The sequence below is a fragment of the Stegodyphus dumicola genome, chromosome 5 (assembly GCF_044657685.1).
Source record: "Stegodyphus dumicola isolate Sdum_Otavi_A_Nest chromosome 5, ASM4465768v1".
In the NCBI taxonomy this organism is placed as follows: Eukaryota; Metazoa; Arthropoda; class Arachnida; order Araneae; family Eresidae; genus Stegodyphus; species Stegodyphus dumicola.
In genome coordinates, this window is record NC_140772.1 from 173,049,443 (window position 1) to 173,060,272 (window position 10,830).

At 31.4% G+C, this 10,830-nt stretch overlaps 1 long non-coding RNA gene across 1 annotated transcript; it reads left to right on the forward strand.

The window, feature by feature from the left end:
• The first annotated feature begins 2,924 nt into the window (after positions 1 to 2,924).
• On the forward strand, positions 2,925 to 10,317 carry LOC146997338 (uncharacterized). Its single transcript, XR_015041341.1, has 3 exons — positions 2,925 to 3,042; positions 7,055 to 7,144; positions 10,181 to 10,317. It is a non-coding gene; the product is annotated as an uncharacterized LOC146997338 (long non-coding RNA).
• Positions 10,318 to 10,830: the final 513 nt, after the last annotated feature.

A 10,830-nucleotide genomic window follows, 5' to 3' on the forward strand; every position in this document is an offset into this window, starting at 1 on the left:
TGCTCAAAGTAAACTTCCTGCATTGTGAAGAGTACTACGTGTATGTCTTGATGCGTTCATGAGAAGCTTGTTCCCTCGCATACGCTCTGCCTCTTCGAACAAAAATTGTCCGTAAACTGCAGCGTCTTGAGTTGTTTATATAGGTTCTTGAGCTGTTCTGGTATTTCCTGTCGAATCTGACGATGACGCGGAGAGTCTTGTATCCTTCGTTTACTTGCTACTTCTTCTATTCATCGCGCATGGTCTGTTGACGTTCCACTTGCCTAATGGGCCTCCGTTTCCCTTCTGCTTCCCTTTCCGGAGCACGCAGTGTTTCTTGGTCTTCTGAGTGTCTTTTGTGTTTTCTACTAGTTTCTGATACAGTTTGAGCACGCGAAGTTTCTTGAGTTGCTGCTTGTCTGCTGGAACTCCTATTCGTTTCTTCTTCAGTTTCTTGAATGCGTAAGCTGTCTTGTCACTATGCTTGCCTGCTGAGTTTCTAGTTGTGTCTTCATTCATTTTTGAAGCTCGCAAATTTTATTGTACTTGCCTGTTGAGTCTCCTAGTGTTTTTTACTTCATTTTTCTGTAGCTCGCTGTACCATTTGTGCTCTCTTCTTGCGTTCAGACATTTTAGTAAATTTGAAATAAAAAAATTATTTAACTGTAGTAAAGTAACATTGCATTTAAAATACGTTAAATATCTACAGATGTTTAAACTTCTACTCAGAAAGTAAGTATACAATAAAAGAAATTAAATTTTTATAAATAAATTTAGAATAGCATAAAATGCATAGAAACATTTCATTATGAAGAAAATGTATTCATTCTTTCCAAGCAACCAGCGATTCGTAAATACATTTTTCTTGCCAACTCAGGAAACAAAGACCTTTGACACTTGAGGTAATACATTGGAAGTTATGATTTAAATTTATTTCAATATAAAAAATTTTCAAAATCTCAATAAAGGAATTAACGTAGCGATAGCATATCGTGTCACGTATCCAAAGGTGAAACATAAAAGTTGCCAAAAGCAGCTATTCATTTAAAATACTGATATTAACGAAAGATTTTCGACATACAATGACGTTATATGGAATCACGTGCTTTCTTCAACTTCAGAATATAACCGTAAATAATAATAACAATAAGTTTCACGTTTGGCAATACTATTCCCCCATAGCACAAAACATCCACAGGATGTCCTATTTAAGTCGCAATATCCCGGGACATACTTAGGATGTCCTAAGAATGTTGATTCTCAGATGTCCTGAGGAGATCGTAATTTAACATCCTGAGGATGTCTTATTTAAGTCGCTATGTCCCGGGATATGACAGGATGTCCTGAAGATGTTGATTCTCAGATGTCCTGAGGAGTTCACCAATTTCACATCCTGAGGACATTCATTCTGCATTGTCCGGAGGACTTTCGTTTTTAAACATTTTGAGGATATTTGTTCTTAAATTTACCAGTTTTAATTTTTGGACATTGCACATCTGAAACTTGCACATTATTTTATTTTTCATATGTATTTTACTAAGTTGTTTCTAAATGCTGTACATTAAAAATATTGATATGATTGATGATTTATTCTTGTTATATTGTTATTAATTTTAACTGCTATTTTTTCTGACGTTTTTAAAAATTTATTTAGTCATGGAAAAGATTTTTTTCAATGGATTAGCATTTTCTAGAATATTTGCAAAATTCTAAATAACATATATTTTTTTTATAAAAAATATTTAATTACGGAAACGAATTTTTTTTTAAATTTGGGTATAGAGACATTAGGTATTTTTTTGGAAGCAGGAAACATGAAAATTAGCAACTGCCTTCACCGGGAATCGAAGGACGGACCTCTGGAATACCGGCCCAGTGTGCAGAACCACTACACCACGAAGACACGCTAGGTGTGGTGGTGGTGTATTTAATTATGGCAAAGCACACTAGGGCTATCTGCCTAAGGGGAGGGATGTCTTCGTGGAGTGACTGGCCGTGGACTAAGGGAAACTGGCTCGTATACACGTTACACGTGGGGAAAACCACGAAAACACCCATGCAGCCAGCCCGTTCGCGGGATACGAACCTCGGATCGCACTACCAGTGTTCAGCGACTTTACCGCTCGGCCGCTGGTGGGCCGAAGACACGCTAGGAAAGCGGGAGAAATACCTTATATTACTTCTCTTTTTAAAGGCCGACTTTTTTTTTAAGGGGATCCAATCACTAAATCCTGGGTGTGGATATACCTCATCCAACACCTTTTTCATTCGGGCGCCACTGTAGAGACATTAGGATTTTTTGGGGAAGCCGTAGAGATGAAAAATTAGCAACCGCCTTCGCCGTGAATCGAACCACGGACCTCTGAAATACCGGCCCAGCGTTCAGAACTATTACACCACGAAGGCACGCCATGAAAGCGGGAGAAATACCTCATAAGGAAAATTTTTTTCCTCTAATTACAGGACAGAAAATGTTTTTCAATCGCGCGATCCGTTATTGATATTGAATTACAGTCGTGCGATAATTTCGCAGCAAAGATACATCTCTGATGACTATCCAAGATTCTAGAAACTTTGGTCTTATATAGAGATGGTCGTCTTATAGAAATAATGCTTAATATCAATATTTATTGATAATCTCAGAACTATTGGTCACTTTCAGAAGTGGTCGTTTGAGAGGCGATATTCTATATATTTATTAACTGATACTCTCAGATTCCAAAATTTGTTTATATTCTCAGAAATATTGGACGGAAGGTGGTCGTCCCATACATGCAAAATTTTACATTTCATTAAAAATGAATTTGGCATTATTTAACTATTTCCCTATTAATTATTTAATTAGATAAAGAAAAAAATTAGGAAATAGTACTGTTTATTACGGAATAATGTAGGAAGTTCTACAGAACTATATTCTTTCGCGTCATTGCACATTGTATCCGGCAAACTACTAGGTCCTCGTATTCTTCCGCAAATCCGTAAACATCTGTCTGATTTGAAACGAAATCCAAAATGGCTGCGCCATGAGGTTAACTTGTATGGATATTTTTTGTTGCATGAAAGGTAAGTTCAGTTGCAATACTTGTATGTTTACTTTTTTTGCTTTTCGAATTTATGTTATTTATGTCATTTTGACAGTTAAATGTTTCACAGCTTTATGAATTGTTACCATTCTGTCGTGAATTACGTGTATCTCAATGGCTGGCTGTCTTTTCAAATATCTAATTTGCCCTGCTATCCAAATGTTTATGACTGAATTTTTTTAGTCAAGTTTATGCATTCAGTTTCAAAATAATATGTGTGATCAGATTGCTTATTATTTTATTGCAGCAATAAATTTATGTTAAATAGTTTGAACAATTGTATAAAAATAAGAGTTTGCATTGTTTTGTCCAAAATATGTATGGTTGAAACGTTATCTTAATCTAGTTTGTAATTCAAGTTTTTTTGGGGGTACTGTTCTGTTATTGGGACCAGAATCGGAAATGTATGAACCTGTGTTCGTAAGTATGTGCATAGATGTGTATATGTAGACACACAAACATACAAATATACAAGCATGCATAAATACAATTCTGAACCCGATCCTGATAACAGAACAGTACCTTTTTTTAATCTTTTTTGAATATTTTATAAAAGGATTAAGCATTTTTCAAACTGCATATCATTTTAAGATTCGACTTGCAGGAAGACAAATATGGTCATTCAATCAAATGCTTATGATTGCTTTTAACATTTTCTCATAAATATTGTTTGCATTTTTATTGTATTTTAGATACTTTAGTTATGTAAAGTGAACGTGAGAATATTATTAGGAAAGCTGAAGAATATGAATAGCTACCATAATACATGTATTTTTTCATCGAGCCCATTGTTTTAGAAACCAATGCACCATTATTATATGCTGGCTTATTTCATAGTTATATGCAGTTTAATTTTATGTTCATGTTACTGTAGTATTGTCATTATAATAAAAGTATTTATAATTTTTGTTGAATCTTGCAAGTTACCTAACATTCAGAATTATTACTACCAAATTTTACTGATAGGTTTTTTCGAGTTGACATAATCTGTCTGATAAATAAAATAAACTGGTGTTTAAATTATATGCATTTCTCTTAATGTTTCATTGAAAGTGAGATGGAAATATAAATGCTATCCAGAAAAGTGAATTCTTTTTGCAGGAAATAACAAACTGTACTAAATGATTAATGTTTATATCATTTTAGAAATGTCAATATTAAAGTTTCTCCCCCTTCTCTTCTTTGATTTTGAAATAATTTATAATAAAATAATATATGCATAAGTGTAATTAATGTAAAGTGTCATTCAATAATATAATTTATTTTTACTGATATTTTATTTCTTATCTGGGTTTTCTTTTGGTGTTAGAAGGAGGAAAAGAGGTTGATCTTTACATTATGATAACTTGGCGTTTTTTTGGCGAAACTTTGCCGACCAACTCTCCTACAGCAACCCTATATTTTTTTTCCCCGCCGCCATTTTGTCTTCACGAAGTAAAGACATGTTTCTTTTCTTTTTATCTACTGAACACTTCTTCCAACAATCTACTAGCCAAATTACACTTATGCTAGAAATTTTATCTAACAAAACTGCTTAATCATGACAAATATTCACTGCAAAATTGGGAAAAAGTGCACAATACCATACTCCTTACGCGTTTTTCAAAATAACACATACACATAAACCATGTACACGCCGACTTATTTTTACTTAAAAAAAAATCCCAGAATTGCACAAAAATGGCATTGCGCACACTCTTCACTATATCCATGTACACTGCTTTTTTCTCATAAATTAGAAAAATTTCACGAAAATATCCAAAAACTTTTACCTCTAAATCATCTATTACATTATACACGTCACCAACGAATTCATACCGCAAGCATTACAAATACTTAGTATCAAATATTTAAATTATTTCCATGCACGTTTACTTCAACTTAAACGTGTACCAAATTCCTACAAACATAAAATTCACAAAATAACTATCATTTAATTAAAATATCACTAAACCATGTACACGTCGACTTATTTTTACTTAAAAAAAATACCCCAGAATTGCACAAAAATGGCATTGCGCACACTCTTCACTATATCCATGTACACTGCTTTTTTCTCATAAATTAGAAAAATTTTATGAAAATACATGACAATTTTCTCAATCTTTAAACCCGGTAAAAAGAACATATATGAAATTACCTGATCGCGAAAAAGTATTTACCCTTTCCAAATATGAACATTTCCACATATAAAATAAATAAAATATCCAAAAACTTTTACCTCTAAATCATGTATTACATTATACACGTCACCAACGAATTCATACCGCAACCATTACAAATACTTAGTGTCAGATATTTAAATTATCTCCATGCACGTTTACTTCAACTAAAACGTATACCAAATTCCTACAAACATAAAATTCACAAAATAACTATCATTTAATTAAAATATAATTAAATTCAAAAACACTACTTAAAATATAAATGAGCACATACATTAAATTAATACATACATAAATACCCATTTCGAACTCACTTTAGTTACGGCCATGGGATCCAAAAATTCACGAACACTGTTTCGCACAACACAGAATAAAGCCAAATACAAAATTTCCAAATTTTTTCCCGATTTCCCCCCTTTTCCGATTAAAGAACCGTAATTCGTCCATTAATATCACATGACATATCCCATGATCTCTCATTTCCCTCACACAAAATAATGCGTAATCGGAACTGAGTACTGCTCACATTATTACCAAAGTACCAGGTAGTAAACCTTTATCGCCTCCAAAATGTCGCCAAACTACCAGTTACCATATTGTAAAGATCAACTGGAAAAGACTGTAATGTTTTAATTAAGGAAATAATTAAAACATTACAGTCTTTTAAATAAGACAGTTACAGTAATGTTTATTGAAGCAATCAGTACTGTGTGATTGCCAGTGATTGAATAATGTTAAAATGCATTGTTCATAAGGAAATTTGCTTATCTTTGTGTTATAGATTTTATTTTGACACAAGCTGAAATTTGAATTATTGGAAGCACTTTGAAAACCCGAATTATTTCCTGAATCATTAATCAGGCCAATATATAACATACAAATTTTCATACAAAATTATTTTTTTGAGCATATTATAAAGAGCTCATTTAATTTTATTATTTGTACAAATTTTAGACAAAAGTAGCATGTAACAGTTAAAGATTTATTGAAGCCTACTTGTTACTTGTGGTAACAAAGAAGTGTGAAAGATATTGCCACATTAGCGAACATGACGATCATTGATGCTTAGTTTAGTAATTTAATAATATATTGAGAAATGCTGGGAACTTTCAGAAGTAGACATTTCGGAAATGATGGGCTTGATAAGAAATTTACATGGTTTTATTATTTATTCTTTAGTTAAGAATGGATTTTAGATGTTCATGTGAAAGAATTCTGTTTAATTATATGTGAAAGAATTGTTAAAGTTTGGCATTTAAAAAAATGAATTAATAATATGCAATTATCTTTTTATTATACATATATTACTATATATTTCTAATGCGCTATGTAAATGTCAGTGCTAAACAATTGAGATACTATTGTCAGGGCAATCTTTTCTTATACATGAAAAATTCTGATACTTTCTTATCATCTGCCCTCACAGCTTCAACTTATGCTAAAACAGCAAGAGTATGCACACGATAATAGCAAACTATGAATATGCATACCACACACATGTATTTACATGCTTTATATTTAATCTTTATTTCTGAATAGTATTCCATTGGATGAAAAATATGTGAATATTGACCCAATGTGTATATTTTTGTGTGTGTGCATCCTAAAATTTCTTGTTTCTTATAAAGTGCTCATTTGAATTACTACTTGTGAACAGAGCAGTAGATATGAACCATAAACTAACCATTTTGCCAATTTTCACAGCTTTGCAGATAGTCAGAAAGCACCAAAATTTGTAATAATGTTAAGTTTAAATGATGTTCTATACTTTTGTGTTAATTTTTCTATTCTATTAATTCTATTACTGTGTTATCAAACTTTCTGCAGGAATTTCAACTGGTTAAGATGTTATTACCATGTGGAGAAGAATTTGGTTTTCAAGCTAGAAAAAATTGCAGCTGAAGGATTTTGTAGAAGGTCAGTCAAACTGGTTTTAGTTAATTATAATTTAATTTTGGGTGAAGAATTCTCAAATTTATTTATCATAAGTGTCTAAAGGTCTTCTAAATTAAATTCTGCTTGTTTTTGAAATTTTTCATGACATTCATTCTTTGATTATTATTATTATTATTTTTTAATTTACTAACTTATATTCAGCCACATAATGTTGCATTTAATGCCATACCTTAAATATTGTAAAATGTTAAAATAATACATTTCACTTAAAAATGTGGTTGTGACAGTAAATTTTCTGTTACATTTAATCATATCTATAAACATTGCTATACAACATTTTTCAATAATCTGTATATTATTTTGTGCATTTCTTTTACATCCAAGATCTGGCATATGACTTGCTTTTCAAACTGATAACATGGTGTAATAATGTAATCTAATGGTTAAAGTTTACTATGGAATGGGCCAAATTTAATAAATTATTCTTTGATAGAAATTTATTTATGTGTTCAGTGTGTCTCATCTCTTTAAATTGCTAAAGTAAATTTTATGTACTTGCATTTAGGAATTTTGACTGTATCAGAGTAATTTTGTTTCAGTTATTATAACATGCAAGGGGAAAAATCCATTCATAGCTCCGCATTTAAAATTAGTTAATTAAAGTCCTTAATAAAGAGGGATGTTTTGTTGTTTTAAATGTCGATAGAGTTTAATTCAAAAATATGCCACATTAAGGGTTACTTTTTAACCTAATTTAAAATTTTCATTACTTTAACGTGTCCAATAATTGTTATTTTAACTCCGATATTGTAATAATATCAAAATTCCTTACTTTTTGATAGGTAATCCAAATGTAAAACAAGAAAAGAAAAAATTAAAATCTAGAAGTATATTTATTTCATACCTCTAACAAATAAAAACAACACAAGCACTTTTTACTGTCTATCTGCATAGTGTGGCATGTCCCGTAAGACTGAGATTTGTATGGTCAAATCCATGTTTCAGTTAAAGGAAAATGCATGCACAGTCTTCTGATTTTCCCTTCGATTAAGGATTCTGTATATACTAGCATAAGAAATATAATAGTTAATGCAGTGTTATACATCAATATTTATAGACAATTATTGTGGCTATGTTTATTATAATTTTGTTCACTGTAATGGATGGAGTGCCTAAACCATCATGCTGTGTAAACAAAACTCAAATCTTCATCTCTGCATACTGCTCCACTAGTGTTTAAACCACTGAAATGGTGATTATGGTAGAACATCTTTGGTAAAAATTTACTCTGCTGTAACCCTTAGCGAATCGTTTCTTTTCTTTTCTTTTTTTTTTTTTTTATATCAAGATCGTCACCTGAGAGGATCGGCACCAATTTCAAGGTGGCCGCTACACAAAACCAAAATAAGAAGTCAAAGACATACACAAACTCTGTGTCCATGTACACATCGACCTATTAAAACAGAGAACTGCACAAACTGGGCATTGTGCACTGCCTTAACTTTGTCCATGTACACATTGATCTATTTTCACTTTAAGAAAATCAGAAAGTTAAAAATATAGTTACCAGAAAAAATTCGCCACTGTCTTAACACACAGACAACCAAAAATACACAAACAGAGAGGAGTAAGTTACCAAAAATACATATTTCCTAACATAAAAACATTAAACAACAAATCTTCTAACAAAAATTAACACACAGAGACAAAAAAATAAATGAAACGTCATTTTTTTAACATACCTTTTTTTTTCACATGCATATGTTTAGGCTTCCCATCACCATCCTCCAGGTAAGCAATTCAATTAAATTTTTCGTCTCTTAGTCACCTCAGACATACTCAAACGATGGTACCCACACCAAAATAATAAATAGCATGTTCAAAATACAAGACCATACCACTTCCGTGCAACCAAACACAGCAATTGAAGAGAATGGTAAGAACCAAAAACCTGGGACCGTACAAAAGGTTTACTATTAAAAAAAGTAGCCCAAAACTAAATTTATCACAGCACATTGGCAATATTTGCAGAAATAACTCCTTTTTATTGACAAAAAAAGTTTTTTTTTTTTTTTTTTTCTCAAAGGCTACTTTTGCCAACATTATCAACATTAGGGTTACCGAAAAACTTATTTGACGCAATGGGCTTCCACATTTCACAAACAACCAATACCACTTTGCGATTTTTTTTCAGACAGAAACCAAGGTGTACCATACAGTAAAGATTAGTCACATCTTCATTTACTACTGTTACAAGTACTTCTTTGGTAAATTTCTGCGGTTAAATTCAAAAGTTTAAAATTGCATTAACATGATCAGATTCAGAGTCATAGCTAGGGTTTTCAGCGCTCGGGGACAACTGAAGATTTCGCGCCCCCTACTGCTTGCCAAGGATGGAAAACATTTAATTCTAAAATGTTCTAACATCAGTTTGGCACCCCTTGGATTCTGCACCCAAGGACAGATGCCCCCCTTGCCCCCCTCTAGCTACGCCCCTGATCAGATTTTATTTTCTGCTAACAATTACTTATATGTTGTCAGATAAATGTTACCAGATGCAGTTAATTATTTTTTACTTGCCAATCTCATGAGACAAGTTTTTTTTGCTCCTGCAAGACTTTACTTTGTGTTGCAAAATAAATTCATTCTCACTCTTTTTGGACTTGCCTACACATTAAATTTAAAATAGTTTTATGAATAGGTAAGATGTGATTATCATAATTTTGTTTCTCTCTTTATCTTGGCAACTTTATATGTTGATTCAGTATCCAGGTTACCTACCAGTGGCTGATTGATAAAACTGCTCATATGTTCAGCTGGTGGTTTGAGTTTATTTTCTGACATAAAAAATTTTAAAAAGCATCCCCCATGTTTATTTTCATGATCATGATTTTACTATAATCGAAAAATCAAATAATTGCTACTCTGTTTATAGGTACTAAATGTTAAAATATTTTAAATGCTTCCTTTAATTTGCATTCTAATAGTCATTTGTTTAAATTTAATTATGAATTACTATATTCACATGTAGTAATTGTGAGTGTTTTTTTATTTTAGGTGCTGTGAAAGGCAATGACAGAGATCCAATTTATCAAGAGTTCTTATATACATAAGAATACATGGATATAACATTGTTTTTCATGAATTCAAATAAAATGTGATAAATTGGATTAATAAAAACTATTTTGAATTTTGAAAAGTGTTTTTCCTCTGTTAATCATAATATAGTGCCATAAATTTCTGAATGTGTTTATTTTTCATCCAAATAAATAGCTTTACAAAAATTTGTCATATTAATAGATATTGCATAATTTAGCATTATTATAAATATTTATTATAGCAGATTTAGCTGAACTACTTTTTTAGTCTCTTTGCAGATGAAGTCACAAAGGTAAGTGGTTAGATATTTTTCTGTATTCCCCATTAAGTAATTTTATCTGGTAAATTACCATTACTTATATACTACAGGTGAAAGAATAAGCTTTCCTTAAAGATGCAAAAATTTGCAGATATTTCAAAATATTAGTATACATAAAAAGTTCTTAAATTGCCACATATGCGAAACTGAAAATGTTATATATGAAATAGTTCAGAAATATAAATATTTTCACTATTTTTTAACTATAATTCACTGCATTTGTTATATATAATCACAGTTTAAGGTAGCAGTGCTTTTCTCACTGTGATTTCTCATGTATTTTGATTCA